This window comes from Jatropha curcas, chromosome 2 (assembly GCF_041381405.1).
Source record: "Jatropha curcas cultivar XTBG-Jc1 chromosome 2, XTBG_Jcur_1.0, whole genome shotgun sequence".
NCBI classification, from domain to species: domain Eukaryota; kingdom Viridiplantae; phylum Streptophyta; class Magnoliopsida; order Malpighiales; family Euphorbiaceae; genus Jatropha; species Jatropha curcas.
This window is the reverse complement of record NC_143152.1, coordinates 29,891,018-29,911,393: the sequence shown is the minus strand read 5'-3', so window position 1 is coordinate 29,911,393 and position 20,376 is coordinate 29,891,018. Positions and strand designations below refer to the sequence as shown.

At 31.9% G+C, this 20,376-nt stretch overlaps 1 non-coding gene across 1 annotated transcript; it reads left to right on the top strand.

Annotated features, from left to right (window-relative positions):
- Window positions 1-10,143: 10,143 nt before the first annotated feature.
- On the top strand, window positions 10,144-11,318 carry LOC105632565 (uncharacterized). Its single transcript, XR_016319467.1, has 4 exons — window positions 10,144-10,240; window positions 10,290-10,367; window positions 10,455-10,513; window positions 10,813-11,318. It is a non-coding gene; the product is annotated as an uncharacterized LOC105632565 (transcript).
- Window positions 11,319-20,376: the final 9,058 nt, after the last annotated feature.

Here is a 20,376-nt window from a genome sequence, read left to right as displayed (position 1 = left end):
TATTTTATTTGTTTCTTTTTTGTACACAAATATGTAAATATATCCGTAATGGAAATTAATTTTTTTGTTTTGTATTTGCTTGGTTGTAATTAATATCATAAATTTTGTACGAGACTTTTCTAAAATTTTGTTATTCATATTAAAATAAAATTTTGATTGTATAATTGTTGTTCACTCGAAATCAAATTTAGATAATAATGACATTTTCATTGTATTAGAAAATGAAAATAAACTATATTTTGAACAATTTAATGCACAAATTTAATATTTAAAATTACTAAATATAGTAATACATATATAATATAAGTGCTAAAAACTAAAAAGAATAAATTCTTCTAAATCATAAAGATTGACACATTTTCTTCTATGATGATTGACACACCGGAATGTTAACTTTGAAACATTTTTTCATTTTGTCAGAGCAATCATTAGTTGGTGCCATTTTTTTGTTTCGATGTTGAACTTAGCTCTTTTTATATTGGCTCTATTCTGCACCAGCTTTTAAAGTAAAATAAATAGAATTGTCTATATTTTTTACATTTATTATGCATAAAAAATATTTTAATCGGAATAAAAATTATTATGATTTGAATTTTTGACTTGTTATAAATAAATATTTATTAATTTAAATCAGTCGAATAAGATATAAGAGAGAACAAATATAATGTGATGAACATCTAAAACTTTAGGATCATTAAAAAGTAATGTGAACAAAGAACAGAAAGAAAGAAGAAGAAGTAAATAAAGATGGCAACAAAATAAGCAAAGTCTTGGAGACAAGGACTTTGAGACGACTAAGAATCCACAAATCTCTTTAGTTGCAACTATCAATGCCACCACTAATCTTCAATCCACATGTCATAACATCATGAATTTTTCCTAATTATATTTAATTTAATAATAATAATAATAATAATAACCCTAACAAGAAAAAAAAAATTTTTAAAGAAAGAATTACACTCAAAGGCAGACAGAAAGATAAAAAAACAGAGAAGAAGTAACAACCTTCTCCATGTTTCTTTGTATCCACATGAGGTCAAAAACATGCTTGACAGATAAACTAAAAGGATATATGAAATAAAGTAAGTTGAATTAGTAATTTGTTCAATAGAAAAAAACTCTATTTTATAAGTGAAATGGAAAAAAGAAAAACCCAAATATTTTTTTAAAAAAAAAGAATAATTTATTTCCTTCTTTATGGTTGTGGGATCCTTGGAGAAACCTTGGCATTCATTGATGCACAACAATAATGTGGGTGAGTTCTATATATATTGCACTACTATGACAACCACCCACCCACCCACAACAAAGTGGCCACCTACCTACCATTTTTAGGGCAGTGCATAAATTTTTGGCCTCTAAAGAGAGAGCTCAAACATTTTATTTTTTCATTATAAATGCAAAATGGAGCCCTGATCACCACCAATAATGGGTACTGAAAATCTTATAAAATGTCAACTAACTACCCCACAATAGTACTCTCAAAACTAATAGTACACCCTCATTATTCAAAGAATCTAATAGACAGAAATTTTGCTTTCAGGAGACAATCAGAAGAGATAAGAATTAATAGTTTAGATATATATATATATATAAAAGAAAAAAAAAAAAAAAAAAAAGGCTGTTTAGCATTTTTCAATCCATAAAAGATAAGGTTTCAGAGATTTCAACTTTGGTGGATGTAAGATTTATGTCCCTCTACCAAAAATCATCACATGTGTGTCATAAGCAAATTGGCAAGCAGGGAAGCTTCTGTAGATATAGAATACAGTGATGCAATATGTTGAGAAACCTAATATTTAGATAGGTGTATATATGATTTATACTTTTATATATTAATTATAAATATATTCTATAATAGGCTGATATATGATGAGCTAAATAAGAGAATTGATAACTCAAAATAAATAGCAAAAGGGAATTGATAAATTAATCAGTAACAGTTAGATGAGTGATTTGTAAGGATAAAAAACCTTTAAAATATTATTAAAATCGCAATTCGACTTATAAAATCATATGATTTATGAGTTTGACGTGATAAAACGTGTACGAAAATCCAACAGCTATCTTTGAAAATTCACATCTAAAGTAGACTTGGAAAATTCTGGAGCAAAAATCATTTATAGTTACAGCAGCTAAAAACAAATGGCGGCCAAAGCTGCAATACATACGAATCGAAACAGAAACAATGCATTATTTGAAGCACTTTAAACTGATTGATAAAAAATGTCACTTCTCTGTTGGTTATGAAAGAAACATATATGTATGCTTTTCTTACTTGACCTTCCTTCACATTATCATTACAACGCTGAATTAAAAACCTTCTACTGATCATCTTAGTGCTCTTTCTTAATTTCTGAAAACAACCCACTTTTATTTTTCTTTGTTTGGTGGGCTCAAAACAGTACCTCCTTACCAAATAGTCCTCTCTCTCAGGAGTTTTTATCAATATATATAGTAAATAGAGAAGAATTATTCGATATGGTGTAACGTACGATGTTACTTGGTCCGTCGATGAATAAAAAACACATGCATGTATATTGAGATTTGATATATTAATTCTGGTCTGGATGTCATCAGCTTCGCACGTCAATACTTGTCCATGAATATGCCTACAGCATCTAATTAAAATAACATATATAACACAAGCTCTCCTGAACCCTTAATCAAAATATTATACGCTTTTCTTTTTCGTTTTTTATTCACTCGACTTATTTACAGAATTAATTATATAACGTGTGTTTATATTATTCTTATTAATTATATAAACTATTAATAATTATTAACAGAAAAAGTTCATTCTATAATGTAAACATTTTATACCATATTGTTTTTGCATAATTTTAGATATTTTATATAAAATATATAATATAGGGATCATCATTAAAACCAAGGACGGAGCTACATGGTGAAAGAGAAAGGGCAATTGCCCCCTTTCTATTAAAAAAACCAAAAGAAAAAACACAGCGAAGACAAAGATCTTGCTGACTTGTTTCTATTTTCTTCTTGTAATAATTAGCTAGGTGAAATTCTAATGGAAAATTCGAAATTTTCTGTACTAGACTTATTTGGTAGAGAGACAAGTTGACAAAAGTTAAGAAATTACACATTTACAAGTCAATATTTTTATATATATAAAGTGAAATTGTTAACCATCTTTCAACATATTTATTATATATAAAATTAATGAAACAATAATATATTTTTATAGATTATATTTTGATATTATTGGCTAATAAATTGAAAATTTTATGTTTTTTTTTTTTTTTTTTTTTTTTTTTTTTTTTTTTTGTGAATATGTATAATTATTTAAAGACATTACTGAAAACAAATATTTTCTTTAGGCATCAGTAATTATTATAGATCGGGTATGCCCAACTCTTTATATGGCCAGATTCCTTGAAATAATATAATGTTGCAAAAATTCTAGATTTTACAATTAGATATAGTTTTAAGTAGGGCTATAAAATAATCAAGTTGATCATATTTAAAAAAAAAAGAATTACATAATTGATTTCATCCTAGAAATCACCATACTTTTCTTATAACCATAGTACGTTATATGACTCCTGATAGTCATACATTTGCAAACTAGCTGATGAACGCCACAATATACTTGAGTCCACCAAATCGTAAGTAGTTCTCATAAATATAAATCACTTCTCCTAAATGACTTGAAATACTGACAGTAGTTCCTATGAAAAATACTCATCACCCCTTCTTCGAGCAAATCACATCAAATCATTCAGCATTAAGATCATTTATATAAATACACCAATGAATATATGTATATATGCATTCTATCCAGCAAAATGCTTATCTCAATAGTCATATTAGATTCCATTAACCACAATCATGTAAACATCAATACTCTTCTTAACTAGATTCTAATGTCCTTATATCCGAATCAGTTTGTTTGCTTATTAGCTAATACCAGCAACTCATCCTCAACATATTCCGTCCATAGGCACATGTACACACATTCATGCATTTTATGCAAGCAGTTCACATTCACATCATTTCACCTTTATACTCGTAATCATGCATAACTTAATATAGCTTTGTGCATACACAACCATACAAGTGTACACTTCATCTGACATACTTAAATATATACATATATGTTACTTCCATGTTCACGTCATAAACTATTATACTTTCATAGCTCATGAATTTATACAAGTGACTTCATTGTCATGTATAAAACAATCCTTCATTTATCAAAACTTTAGAAAATCACACTTGAAAATTTATATATATATATATATTTTTTTTTTTTTTTCAAAGTGGTCAGAGAAGAAGAATTTTCATAGCAAAATCATTTGTTCATAAGCAGCATAAACTATGCTTCTTCTGGAGGCAACATGAACAAACATTTTTACAAGTCATTCACGCCATCATAATCATGGATAAAAATCCGTTTCAAAATACATCTCATAATACTGATAACATGTTTCATCTCCAATAACCACTACATTGAATTCCCTATCCATTATTTTCTAAGCATATCCTCCATGAATAATGATCTAAAAGGATATAACCAGTAATTATCAATAAGAACCTCAATATACACTCCGCTTACTACGCCATCATTCTCCAATGGCTGGTTGTTTCCAATCAAACCAATATGGCATGTCTTTAACTTAAATTACTCATACTCTCACTGTATGTCTTTAACCTACATAGATACACCTATTGTCCGAGAACCGCCTAAACCTAGGCTCTGATACCAAAAATTGTAACACCCCTTCCCGGTCCACCCGTTAACCCGAATGAACCGAGCCGAGACGCTACAATCTGGTTGAACTTATATCCTGTCATGCTGATATCATACTGTATGCAAAATAAGAATATAGACACTCCCAGTTACACTCTAAACTTCCAACATCTCCAAGAATCATCATAACACAATAACCCTTTATATATATATCTTCACATAATTGTATAAATCCTCAAAAGTATTTAATATCTAGCAATTAATTTCATTCAGAATCTATATCAAGTTTTCATGACCTAATCATACCAACTATAGTAAACTATTTCATATTCAATCATTTCATAAATATTATTCGTATCTCCAACTACTTACACCAAAATAATTACATGTTTCACTTATATTTACAATCACATAAGCTCTAACAATAAAAGAATTATACATGCCATAACTCTTAATACATGCCATAAATCTTAATTCTACATCTCTCAATCTACTATGACCAAATTAAGCACTTCTGCTTTGATAGTACTCCTCAAGTCTTCAAGTAACAACCACGATCTTCAACCTGCGCGTGATAAAAATCAACGCGCTGAGTATAAAACTCAGTGGTTCTTATACTTCACATACTAAACAAAGTGCGATGGCAACTAACTTCAAATACCAATTTCATAAAGCATTGATACTCATAGAATCAGTAAATTTTAACATGAATGTCTCTTTGTAGCAACGAATAAACTTCTAATTCATAAACATAATTAATCTACTTCTCTCATAACTCTTTCACATGAACCGTATATTACACATTATGATACTATCATAGTCTTACCTGCTGTTCATTGTGTTGTCTGCATGAAATCAATAAATATGTAAGAATACATAACAGTATATGTTCATTGTCTTACTTGCTATTCATTATACTGTATGACTTATGCCCTTTTAGTCACATCATATAAATTATGATTAATAACAACTCATGACTGTATGGCTTCTTAAGAATTAAATAAATAAACTTGTGAGCATATATAACATCATACTTTCATGATCTTACCTGATGTTCTTTATGCTGTATGAACTCTGCAACTTTGATTAAACTCAGTGAATATCACAATGAATGAAGAAACATATAAGCACATACATATGTGGAAATAAATACACATATTATGATACTGTCATGTTTCACTTGATGATCTTTCTTGCTGTATAGTATACTGTATGATTCATGCAATGTTATGTCAAGATATCTGTATGGCTCCATAAGGTTATAGTGAAACCGAAGTGATAAGATAAACTGTATGAATACTGTAGGCTATAGGCCCCGAACCGGATTCGCCTATGCCACTGTATGACCTAGTGAGATACTGTCCGCTTTGGTGCCCCTAACCGGATTTGCACCGCACGGTTTAATCATATCCACTCAACGGCCTGTAGCCGGAGTTCCAAACTGTATGGGGCGCAGATCTGCTATTCTATGTCGCGACATAGCCTTATCTACATGGTTTCTACCTAACCTCAATGGAGCTTAAGATTAGCATGTCAACAATGTAACACAATAGCACATAAATGGTTTCACAACATCATAGTTCATCATATTGATATGATTTCACACCATATAAATGCTTACATGTTGTTTTAATCCATGTTCTTATGTTGTATTTTTGTTGTAAAATGATTGGATGCATGCATGTTGAGCAAAGGAATGTAATTACATAGCAAATGAAAGGCAAAAGAGTGTCAAAGCATCAGTCGCGAGCGCGACATTCCAAGTCGCGAGCGCGAGATGCTTCCCAGAGAGAAGTCGCGAGCGCGTCTTCAAACCTCGCGAGCGCGAGAAATGCATTTGAGAGTCAGAGGGCTTTCTGGCTCAAGTCGCGACCGCGTATGTGAAAGTCGCGAGCGCGACTTGTGCATCCTGAGAGTCAGTGTGTTTCTGGCTGAAGTCGCGACCGCGCAGCACAAGTCGCGAGCGCGAGATGAAGTCGCGAGCGCGCTTGTGTGATTCGCGAGCGCGAGATGCGCACACTGAGAGTCAGAGAGCTTCTGGCCAAAGTCGCGACCGCGCATGTGAAAGTCGCGAGCGCGACTTGCTTTCCAGACCGCGCGAGCGCGCGACGTGTTTCCAGATTGTGCAGTCTGTGTTCTTTTGGCCATAACTCTCAATATACAACTCCAAATTGAATGATTCAAAAGCCCACGTAAAGATAACACATAGAGGAACAAATAACTCTTCTATGACAATTCCTAGTTCCATCATTAAATGGGGTCAAGATCAAGATAAAGTTGCTGGTAAAATTTCTAGCAAACTCTGTTTCCACTTCATATATTTATCCCCTGTTTTCACCTCCTTCCCACTTCTTTCATCCAACAATACTCAACAAGAATTCTCATGAACAACACTCCATACAAGTTTTCATGCAAAGAACATGGGAAATAACAAGAGATATCAAACCTTGGTTTCAAAAAGCTGGGACTCTGTTTTAGCTTCTCTTTTCTGCAACTGTTGAACTTTCTTCTCCTATATACAAGAATTCTCATAACTCATCTCCAATATAACTCAATTAAAGAGTGAATAACATATAACTTCAAGGAATTTTACTTACTTGCAGTTGACTTAATGCTTAACTATGTTGACAATGGAAAGAAAATGGGCGGGACAAGTAAGAAGAGAATGATAAACATGAAAATAGGAAGTGAACTGATAAGAACGGGTAGTCTCTAGAAGAAGTGAGTTGGCTGTGTAACATATCTAATTGGTACCTCAAGTGTACAAAGGCTACAACTTCATACCCAAGCTGTATGTTTTAATGCAAGCAAGTCCTAACTTTACATTCACATAAGTCCACTTATACTCTCATTCTACCCCAACAAGGTTTGATTCAACCCAACTCAACTTACCTCTATGAAATGACTCAACTCAACTCACTAGGATGTTACACCAACTCTTTATATGGCCAGATTCCTTGAAATAATATAATGTTGCAAAAATTCTAGATTTTACAATTAGATATAGTTTTAAGTAGGGCTATAAAATAATCAAGTTGATCATATTTTAAAAAAAAAAAGAAAAGAAAATCTCTTTTAAATTCATTCAATAAGCTTAACATTATTTATTAAATTCATGCTTAATTCATTTACATCCCAGTCGATCCAAGCTTATGCTTGGCATTTTTCAAATGAATAAAATCAAATTCGATTTTTCAAATTTGAATTAAGCTAAATCTCGAGTATACTTGTAACGAGTTGATATCTGATGGAGATTTTTTTGTAGGCTTTAATCTTGCAAATCATATACAATATTTAATGAAATCATTGAAGCATATATTCTATAATAATGATGGTTAATTAAATTTGCTAATTTAAATTGATTTTTTTTTTCTTTTTTCATGTCTTATAAATTGACACTTTCTGATTGAGACCTATCAGTGTAAGAACACAAATATGTTTGTGGTAGCAAATAAGAGAGGAATTAAAGATTAGAAAGGAGACTATATAATGTTTGCTAATTGGATTCGAGTGTTCTTTGTTTGTTTGTTTGTTTATTTATTTATTTTTGGATAACCTATTTGTATTGATAAGATTTAGGTGACTCTCTTTCCTAGAAGTGGTACCATTGAACATATATAGATTATCTAACTATAATTCTTTTTAATATTTGGAAAATAGCATTGAGTTAGCCCGGGTGAGCAAACACACTAACCAAACCGAATCAGAAATTGAACCGCAATAGTCTGTCCAAAATGAAAATTGGTTCTCGGTTTAAATTGAAATTTTTTGGTCAACTCGATTTTGTAAAAATCAATTAAATCAACCAATTGGAGCTAGTTCAATTCGAGTCAACTCGGTTTAAATATCAATTTTTACTTAATTTTTATTTTAAAATTTGATTTAACTTGTCCCAAAGCTATGGAACCAGTCGGCTGCTTAGCCTCAAAATTGGCAAGTTCTACTGTTAAAAAATGTATTTAATTTTTAAAAAAAATATTGAAAAAATAATTTCAATTTTTTGAATTAATTAAATTAATGATATATCAGCAACAGATTGAATTATGACAGGCAGCCCATGGATAGGAAGAAACCTAAGAGACCAAAAAAAAAAAAAAATGGTAAGAAGACAAATTAGAATGTCAAGTGTCTGTCCACCGCCCAAACTCAATTGTGTGCCCCCATCTTTGGAACCTTTTACTTCAATTATTATTCTCCCTCTACATTCCTCTAATTATACGTAATTAATTAATTAATTAAAGGAAATTATAAAAGAAAATAGTCAATAATCAATTATTATAATAATGATAGTAACTCTTGACCGGCAGCAGGAATGGAGTATTTTTGGAGAACTCTTATAAATAGTCGAGTCTCACCTACTAATAATGATGTTTTTTCTTTTTTTTTTTTTTAAACAAAAATATTTATTACGTCAAAAAAATTGTTTTAAACATTTATTATTTTTTAGTATTACAGTAGATTAGCCATAAACAAAATACATAGGATCTCAATTATTAAAAATAAAAAAATAAAAAAGAAATGGTAATTGGATGACACATTGGCAAATCCGGGCGTTATAAAACTAATTATTTGAATGAAGATATTGATAAGCAAACAAATGGAGAATTGAAAACAAAGATTTGCATCTCTAAAAGTGGAGTTTAGTGCATAAGCATACACCTGGCAAAATCCCATTAATCCATCCCAATTAATATTTGGATTTCAACTAATTACTTAACTTTTATTTAAACACATTAATATGTGAATTAAAAATTGCACCGGAGTGGGTCCAAAAGGATTAATTTCATAGCATTATAATATAAAGATTGAGACTGTGGGTGACACTTACAACATCTCGTGAATGTTTTACACTGCTACCTCTTTTTCTATAGTTGTCAATTTTTTAATATATCTGAAATTTTCTTTTTTTTTTTTATTAGTTTTCTTTTTTTAATCTAAGCATCATATTGAAGATTTGTAGATTAATGTGAAATGCAATGACCACGATATTCTTGTGTATGCTATCTCCTTTGCAATACTACGTAAATTTGCTCAACGTGATGTACCCATGGCCTTTTCTATTCCTTTCCTCAACGTACTAATTATTAATGAATTTTAATGTAATTTGTATTTAAAATCGTAATTGTTTAATTGCAGTGACTCCATAACATAGTAATTAATGGAAAAAAAAAATATATTTTGGCACAAAATCATTGGATGATATGAAAATGACATGAAGAGAGATAAAGTTAGGCAAGTGGGAACTCACCAAGATTTAAAAAAAAAAAAAAAAAACTAAAAATTAAAAGAAAGAAAAGAGGAGAAATGGTAAGTTGACTTTGTAAGGAGTATTGCCTTTTATTCTTTTGCATATTCAAAAAAAAGTCATGTGCGTATGTATGTGTGTGTTTCTTCTCTCTCTCTCTCTCTCTCTGTATATATATATAGAGCACCATTCTTACATGCTGTGTGTCTTGCAATCACCAGATTTCCTTTCACATCTATCATCTCTATATTAAAATCTAGTAATATATATATATATATATATATACATATCTATTCTCTTTGATCAAATTCAAAAAAAAAAAAATGGGTTTTCTTTCTTCTAGGATTTTGCTTCTCTTTCTGGGTTTCTCTTTTGTCATCTCTTCTCTTGCAGTCCCTACGACCAGTAAGTAACTTAGTTGGGTTTCTTTTTTTAATTTTTGTTATTATATATTTGGCTTCAATGTCAGCATTTCTTTGATTTTCTTTACAGGAAGCCTCAAGTCAACTCGAGAAAACCCCTCATCATCGGTCCAAGATTTGCTCACTCAGGTCCTCTCTCGTCTACCTATTCTTTGTAGTTTTGGGGATTAAATTGATAATTGACACACGCACAAAAAAAAAAAAAAAAAAAGAATTGCACTCAAGAAATGTTACAGTTTGACAAGAATTAACCAATCCAAATCAAACAAGATCAAGATTTTCCACATATTTATGTCATCTTGTGGTGTTACTTATCTCTTGATAGGATTAAACTAGGAATTGGTAAAAAGCATGCATACCCATCTCTTTCTTTAACTTATATTTGACAAACTTATTTTTTTCTTTAAACCCAATTTTCTTGAGGTCAGGATTTGGATTTTGGAGAAGAGCAACTTGATTTGATAGAAGGGGATATGAATGGAAGAATGGACTTGGAAAGCCAAGACTATCCAGGAACTGGAGCAAACAATCATCATGATCCAAAAACCCCAGGAAGAGCTTAATTGAAAAAGGAAAAAGAGAAATTTATTCACGTGCAAATCAAGAATTGAAAGAAAAGAAGAAGGAGTTGGTTTGGGTTTGGGTGTGGGTTTGGGTTTGGGTTTGGGTTTGTGTTTATGAAGGATATTTGTTAATTTGGTTATAATATTCTCTTCATACATTATTATATGAAGGGGATGTTTGTCTGTTTGTTTGTTATTTGGAGTGTATTAATCAGTAATCTAACTTTTCTTTAATTATTAAGAGTAGAGGTAGAAGGAAAGGAAGGACTTAGCAGTGTGGGTTTAATTAATGAACTTTGGGAGGTGCAAATTGTAATTTTTATATTATTAAATTGGATGTAAGTAATATATGATGATGTGATGTTTGGCTTCGCTTTGCTAGTGAAGTGGCAAATTGTTGCCTTAAAAAACTATTGGATTTCAACTCCAAATTAACATTATCTAAATCAAATTATATCCACCAAACCAAAAGGTACCTTTCAGTTTAATTATATAATTATTCAAGTATCTATCACTTCTCCACGTGGATTCTATATCAATATAAATAAATAAAGATTCTTCACCTTTGCATCTCAAATTGCATGTCACAAATTAATACTCCAATATATTAATGATAATAATAATAATGAAAATAATAATAATCTATATTTTGAACATGAATTTATTCAATTTTTATTCATTATTACAAATAAATATATTTAAATTATGAATTAATAATCCACTTGAGTTTTGAGTATTGCATTTCTTTTAATTTAACTAATAATTCAAGTCAGATTGTATTCTGGGTCATTGGTTACTGTCTTCTTTCTTCAATTGGTCTAAACAAATAGAGACATTTTTTTTTTTAAGAATATTTATTTTAAGAAAAAATATATTTTCAATTTGTAACCTGTGATTAAATACTTGCTTGGTAATACATTACATCGATTCTTTATTCGATAATTGATTTATACCATATATATATATATATATATATATATATATATATAAAGAGCTGACTCAGTTTATTTTCATGTTGGAAAAGGATCGTCACATGAGTTTGCATGTGAATGTGAAGGAAGTTTGGAGAATTTGCACCCAACGAGTTGGTGGAATGGCACATTGTAGTCCAGTCTGTACAGATGGAAATGGGAATATGGGCTTTGAAGCCCATTGTAGCCCATCTCTCCGTCCTTGATCTGGCTTCGCACTCTTTTTTCCATTCTTTGAACGGGATTGACTCTTCTTTTATTTTTTGTACGGTTGCAATTTGGAAATATAAAATCAAAAAGATAGATAATATTACACCAGAAGATTTAATTAAGTATTTCAACTATGACCAATTAATTTAATATTTTAATTATCCATATAACAAGCTTAACTTTTACTTATGATTTACATGAAACAATTACATCTTATTATTATATATATATATACATTGAAGTTACGTAATTGTTATGTTGAATGAGATTATATTTTAAGAAAATATTTGTAAGATTTTGTGAAGATTGAAGCAAAATTACTAAACAATTTGTAGACTGCAAGTTTTTCTTCCTTAACAAAACACGAAACAAATTTCATACTAAAAAGATTAGAAAAAAAGAAACACCACTATTCCAAAAAACAAAAATAATAAAATATCCACTTAATTTTTTCATTTTAACCACTTATCAACTTTCAACTTTGCCTGAGACTTAATGTGTTTCTTAATTTGATTTTTTTTATCTTTTACACCTATGTTCAGTCACAAAATTGAGCGTTAAAATACAATCTCTTTTACGTGGCATTTTTTTCAAACACGTCAGCATATTTTATTCCACGTGGCATTTATATATGCTAAACCAATTTAAACCCATTAGAAATCCTCCAACCAATTAAAAAACCAAGTAAAAATTCATGATTTGGGCCAAATCGGACCTTAATCAACCCTAATCAACCCCAACCTAAATTTATTTTCTCCCTTCTTTCCGATTGTGCACAGCCGTCCCCTCCATTTTTATTTATTTTTTTCCGATCATCTGCTTGTGCCCGACCAACGCCGACTCCTCTCTCTCCACTTTCGGCTCCTCCCTCTCCACTTTTCGATTGACCCAAACCTGCCACCGTCGCCTCTCTGCCATTCTGTCCCTCTCCACTTTCGATCTGTGTAGCACAATGGGGGAGGTGCTGAGTTTTGAATTTTTTATTTTAGAGATTTTAAGGATCCAAAATCAAAACTTCAGAAACTTTATTGTAAAGAAATTCAGAAAAAGAAGTGAAAATTGAAAAGAAGAAGAAGAAATACAATTAAAGAGATATCCATTAACAGATTGAAAATGAGAGAAAAACAAAGAAATATATTGAAAGGAGAGGAGTAGAGACGGAAAAATGAAGAGAGAGATTGAAAAGGAAAAGTGACGCTTTGGAATAGAGGGAAAAACGACTTTGTTTTTGCCATGCTGAACTTTTAATCAGGTGATTACGCTACATTTCATATTTGGTTTCGCATGCTATCTTTACAGCTTGCGGGGATATAATAGTTACAAAATTTAAAAGTTCAGGAACACATTAGGTCCCCGCAAAGTTGAAATTGCCAAATGGTTAAAATGAAAAAATTCAAGGGGAATTTCATGTGTTCGGCCAAAAAAAAAATGTTAACTTAAATACCGTTAACGTTACTATAAATTTAGGTATTTTTAAACCAATTTACCCACATTAAGATTAAATCAGTTTTTCGAAAAATCTTAGTGACCTAATGCATTAATGTTATTATTTAAAACAATACAAACATCAAAGTTGTACTATCTCTGTTTTATAATACTTGTTACATTTGAAATTTCACGTCTTTTAAAAAAATCATTAAATTTGTCTAAGTTACAATAAATTATTAAATAAATTAACTATATTACCTTTAATTTAATACTAATTCTCTAAGAAAACCGTTAAATTGAAGTAATAATTATTGGTCATATACAAAGAGTAAACATGAAAAAAAATATATTTATTACTCCTTGAAACCACAAATGTGCAAGTATTTTGGAACAAACTATTTTCTCAAATGTGACAAGTATTATGGAACGGAGATAGTAATTTGTTGAATAAAAAAACTTGTTACTATCTCTATTCCATAATATCTATTACATTTGAAATTTCACGTCTGTTAAGAAAATCATTAAATTTGTCTAAGTTACAATATATTATTGAGTAAATTAATTATATTATCCTTAGTTTAATATTAATTCTCTAAAAAAACCATTAAATTGAAGTAATAATTATTAGTTATATACATGAAAAAAATATTTATTACTAATTGAAACCACAAGTGTGATAAATATTTTAAAATAAATTATTTTCTCGAACGTAATAAATATTATACAATAAAGGTAGTTTTAATAAACAAAAAGCAACAAGGATAGAGGATAAAAGCATAATTTCAAAATCAAGGTCCAGGTGACAGGTTTCCAACCCTAATACATAACAGACTCATTTGGCCCATTTGGTCTTTCATTGAAATTACATGTACGGCCTGCCCTCCTCTTTAATTCATATCTTTACGTGCAAAACAATCCCCCACACATAAATTTTTTTTTTACAATCAAAAGGTATAATCCTCTCGAGCCGTAAAGCATAAAAATTTTAATACTCTCGATAAGATGATTTCTATTTTCATTTTTACGAATTTTGAGGTCATTTACTACCTCAATCAATATCTTATTGGTATAAAATATTGCCCTTTATCGTTCAATATATCACCCGCAATTAGTAATTATGAGGTTTAATTTAGTGACAGGGTCAATCCAACAAATTAAGCATCTATGATTCTCAGCTTATATTTGTTTTAGATCAAATTAGATGAGTTTATGGTGAATCAAAGAAAATTCACCAATTTTCGAATGGATTTAGAAATTGCGACCTCCACGTCATACTCTCGTGTCGTTTTAAAAGTTCGGTTTCGCAATCAGAAATTTAAGCCCATTCCAATCAAATTCAACCGTGTAAGTCAGATCATACAAATTTTTTAAATTTTAACATTTTCCGTCTTTTGTTTTTTTTCAGTTTACATTTTTTTTTTGTCAATAATGTATGAATCTTAATCCATTAATAAATAATAGCTTTTTTTTTAACTATACTATTTTAAATATTTATTTTTTAAATTCTTTTATAACTCATATATAATGTAATATAATTTAACCACTAAATTAGAAATACACTTATTATATTACATTTTATTACGACTTATCAAGTAGAAGATTAAATTATATATAAATGAGCTCATAATGTTCAATTAAAATAGGTACTGAATTATTAATTATGTGTGATCTGGTTAGTCTTCTCATTGTATAAAGTAAAGAGTGTGACATCTCAAATTTAAATTTTCTTAACAATAAGAGTTTTCACCAATTTAATGAGTTAAGATCGCTGCCATTGTCTGTAACCCACAGTATTCAATCCTTTGGATCAAGTGATGAATAAAAAAAAAAAAAAAAGATAGGCAGTGAATTTTATCCTAATCACCATTTATATTCAACAATAATAACAATTAAATTTTCATCTCAAATTAGTTAGGATAAGCTATATAAATTATTTATTTTTATTCTATTTTGTTAATAATTAATTTTTTACTCTAATATCAAATAATAAATTTTTTTTAAAAGAGGCTTAGTTGTAAAATTCAAATTTTATAACCAATCAAATGTGATCTTGTTAGCTTTTTCGCTTATATGGAGATCGAAAGGTCTCAGTTGGAGTCCTTCAAAATACAAGAATTTTTACTAATCTAATGAGCAGACGAAAAAAAAAATCTGATTTTATACAGATAATAAAATATGAATTAGAGTGATCACTTACCGATTAAGTAAAATACTCCATCCATCTCATTTTGTTTGCTTGTTATTCTCTTTTTAGATATCTCAAAATGTTTGTAAAGTTTTTAATTTTAGACATGTAAATAATTATTTTTTCCATAATAGCGTTTTTAATTGTTCATTGAATGAATGACTTTTTATATTTTAATAAGTTATTAATGGTAAAAAATGAAAAAATAATTTTTATTGACTAAATTCTTAATATATATATTTTCTTAAACCATGTAAATAAAATGAGACGGAAAGAGCAATATCTATTAACTAATGTAGTAAAAGAGATGGAATTAAGGCATGTATATATCCTTTTTAATTGTCAAATCACTAACATAATACTTTTATGAACATTGCTCATTTAAAGAAATAATTGTTAATCAATCAAAGTGCATGTAAGTGAACCACCGACTTTTGTATGCTCTTGTTAGCATGTCTCTTTTCCATATCTGAATTTCTCCGGTGATTATTCCGGCTTTGTCACGATGGCTACTACTGATCTACAGACATCCCTTGCAGAAGAGGAGGAGGAGATTTTAGCTTTCAATATCAACCTTGATGAACCACAACAGACTTATGAGTGGTGTTTGGTGGGAATGTTTTTAACCTATAACTCCATAAACTTCAATGCTATGAAACTGGTTCTTGTAGATACCTGGCATCCGTTAGGAGGGGTCTCTATATCTGAGTTGGGTGCCAAGCGATTTTTATTTCGGTTCTACAACAGTGTGGATTTCAACAGAGTTGTGGAAGGGGCGCCGTGGTCATTTAACAAACACTTGCTAGTTTGGCATAAAATTGAGGAACAGCAGGATCCTTTACACGTTCCACTGCTCCATATCAATGTCTGGGTGCATGTTAAGGGACTAAAGCCAGGTTTTTACAGAGAGGAGGTAGCTAGATCTCTCGGCAATTTCATTGGTGAGTTTATTTCTTATGACTTGAAGTTCAGTGCACAAAGCACTGAATCAGTTATGCGGATTAGAATTAGATTTGATATTCGCACTCCATTAAAAAGGAAGAAGAAGCTCGTGGATGCCAAAGGGGAAGCCTTCTATGTCTATTTTAGTTACTTTCGTGTCCACATATACTGTTACCCACACCGATGCTTTTTGTGAGAAACGTTTGTTTACTAAACCAGAAGATATTCGGTTTGATTGGGATGACAGTCTTCGCGTCTCCGACCGGCGTGTGTTGGTTTCCGGCAATCCATGGTTGCGTGAAGAAAGAGGGCTGAGATTTGAGGCGGGATCTTCGGGAAGCAAATAAATGCATGGGCATTGATAAGGAAGATATTCTGACATCACGTCAATTTCGTCAATCTTTATTTGGTGTTGACTTGGGAACAGCTAGGGAGGCTACTGGTGTGGGCATGATGGAGACTGATTTCGGTGAAGATGTGGTTGTGGGCCTGGCTGAAGAATTAAAGAAGAGGCCCAGGAGTGGTATATTGACCACAAATGATTTTTTCCCTAATACGACTACCCTTGCTGCCGTTTCTCACCTTAAGGATTCTGCAGGAGGTTCTAACGCTGGAGTTCATTCTTCAACGTCAAAATTAGCGGCTGATCTCGCAAAACCGCGGGACAGCCAACAACAATGATTCTCATCAGCTGGAACTGCCGAGGAATTGGTAACCCTCGGACAGTTAATGCTCTTAAAGATTTATCTTTAAGTTACCGACCACATGTTTTATTTTTAATTGAAACAAGGATGCATGCACAGAGAATGGAGGAGGTGAAGCTTTTAATTGGTTTTGATAATTGTTTTTGTGTTGACCGAATTGGTATGGGGGGTGGTTTATGTGTTCTTTGGAAATCTTCTGTTGCTCTTACGATAACTTCATATTCCACTAATTTTATTGACTGCTGCATTAAGGAAGACAATTTATGTTGGCGTTTTACTGGCTTTTATGGGTATCCAGAGGCGCATCGTCGTCGTTCATCCTGGAATCTTATTCGAACACTGGCAAACAATAGGTCCTTACCTTGGCTTTGTACAGGGGATTTTAATGACATTGTTGCTGACTTGGAAAAACAGGGAGGTCCACCTAAACCAAATTTTCTCTTGAATGGTTTTAAATCGGCTCTTGATGATGCTGGTTTAATTGATTTGGAATCAGCTGGTTATTTTTACACTTTTGAAGGTACTAATCCTAATGGTGATCGTATAAAAGAAAAATTGGATAGGGCTATGTCTAATGATCGTTGGGCAACTTTGTTTCCGAATGCTATTGCGACTACACAAATTACTCCAGTATCTGATCATATGGCAGTGGTGATTGATTTGCAGCCAAATGAGTATCATAATTCTGTTCGGCCTTTCAAGGTGGATAACTCATGGTTAGTTAAAGATGAGTTGGAATTAGTTGTACGGAGGGGTTGGGAGGAGTCAGTTAATTTGAACTTCATAAGCAGACGTGATGCTCTTATTTTTGACGTTAATCGGTGGGGTCGAGCTAGAAATCAGGAATTTTGGAAACGCAGGAATCTGATTGTGCGACAACTTGAACTCGATAGAGATTTGTATGGTGGGTCTCGGTCGGCACGACTTAAAGAGGAATGGAATAAAATACTGCTTACGGAAGAAATTCGGAAGAAGCAACAGGCTAAGCTCTTCTGGTTTAAATATGGCGACAAAAATTCCAAATATTTTCATAAGCAGATTAAAGGTAGGAGGAATATTAATAGAATTAAAAAGCTTAAAAAAAGTGATGGTTCTGTTACGTCTAATCATGGAGAGATGGAGGTGTTGGTAAAAGATTATTTTTCTGAGCTTTTTCAGGCTGAGAGGCAACCGAATAGAAGCAGTTTCTTGAGGTTATTTCAAAAAAGGGTGACTGATAGTGATGCAGCGAGTTTGTTAGCTCCATTCCGGAAAGATGAATTTCGAGAGGCTTTATTCAGTATGCATCCTGACAAGGCTCCTGGACCTGACGGCTTAAACCCGGCCTTCCTTCAGAAGTACTGGCATATTATGGGGGATGCTATTGTTTTGAATGTTGTGGATTGGTTGCAGCGAGGTATTTTTCCTTCTGACCTCACTTTAACAAATATTGTGCTTATTCCGAAAATTCCTGTTCCTGAAACTGTGAAAGACTTTCGACCTATAACCTTATGTAATGTTATATATAAAATTGTCTCTAAAGTCTTAGCGAATAGGCTTAAGAAGGTGTTGCCTCATATTATTTCTGTGAATCAGTCTGCTTTTGTGCCTAACCATTTGATCACTGATAATGTTTGTGTGGCGTTTGAGACTATACATAATTTGATGAATAGGAGATGTGGGGATCTGGGTTATTGTGCTTTGAAAATTGACATCAGTAAAGCTTATGACAGAGTTAGTTGGGATTATTTGTCTGATGTGATGCATTGTTTGGGATTCCCTGCTGCCTGGATTCAGTGGATGAGTATGTGTTACTCAAGTGTCAGCTATTCTGTGTGTTTGAATGGGATTCCTGTTGGTCCTATCAGTCCTGCTAGAGGTCTCCATCAAGGGGACCCTATTTCTCCATACCTATTTTTAATTTGTGCTGAAGGTTTATCTGCTTTATTTCGAGATGCGGAGGAGCGGCGGTTGATTCATGGATGTAGGGTTGGTAGAGGTTGTCCTCGAGTTTCACATTTGTTGTTTGCGGATGACTCTATATTTTTCTTTGAAGCTAATGCTCATGAAGCTACAATGGTGAAATCAATTCTCTTGGACTATGAGGCGGGATCGGGACAGGCGGTAAATTTTCAAAAATCTAGTACTTTATTTAGTCCCTGTGTTTCGCAACATACTGTAGATGACATTTCTAATATCTTGGGTGTGAGGGGTTCTATTGGGGATAGCTTTTATCTTGGTCTTCCTTCTCTTATAGGACGTGATAAAAAGCAAATATTCTCTTTTATTAAAGACAGGTTGTGGAAGAAATTGAATAGCTGGAATAATAGATTTTTGTCTAGAGCCGATAAAGAGGGTCTTATTAAATCTGTTGCTCAGGCTATACCAGCTTATTGTATGTCAGTTTTCTTGTTGCCCTCTACTTTGTGTCATGAGCTACAGGTTATTATGAATCGCTACTGGTGGAACGGGAAGAAAGAACAAGGCAGAGGTATTAACTGGCTTTCGTGGGAAAGGATGTCATTTTCTAAGCAGCAAGGTGGTATGGGTTTTCGTGATCTTCGACATTTTAATTTGTCTATGCTTGCTAAGCAGGGGTGGCGGTTATTACAGGCGAAAGATACTCTTTTTTATAGAATCTTCAAAGCTAAATATTTCCCGAGAGGGGATCTTTTCAAAGCTCAAAAGGGTAATAATCCGAGCTTTGTGTGGTCGAGTATCTTTGCTTCTATCAATTTGCTTCAGCAAGGGGTGCGTTGGCGTGTTGGTGATGGTAGAGGTATTTATGCTGCTTCGAATCCTTGGATCCCTAAGACTGACTCTTTTCTTGCGGAGGATGGGACTCGATTCATTAATCCTGTGACTAGAGTTTGTGACTTTTTTGTGGATGGTGAGAAAAGGTGGGATGTAGGCAAGTTGATGACTTCATTTTCTGCTAGAGATGTGAAGGCTATTTTGTCTATACCTTTATCTATTCATATGGTGGAGGATGTGGTTTTATGGCATTATG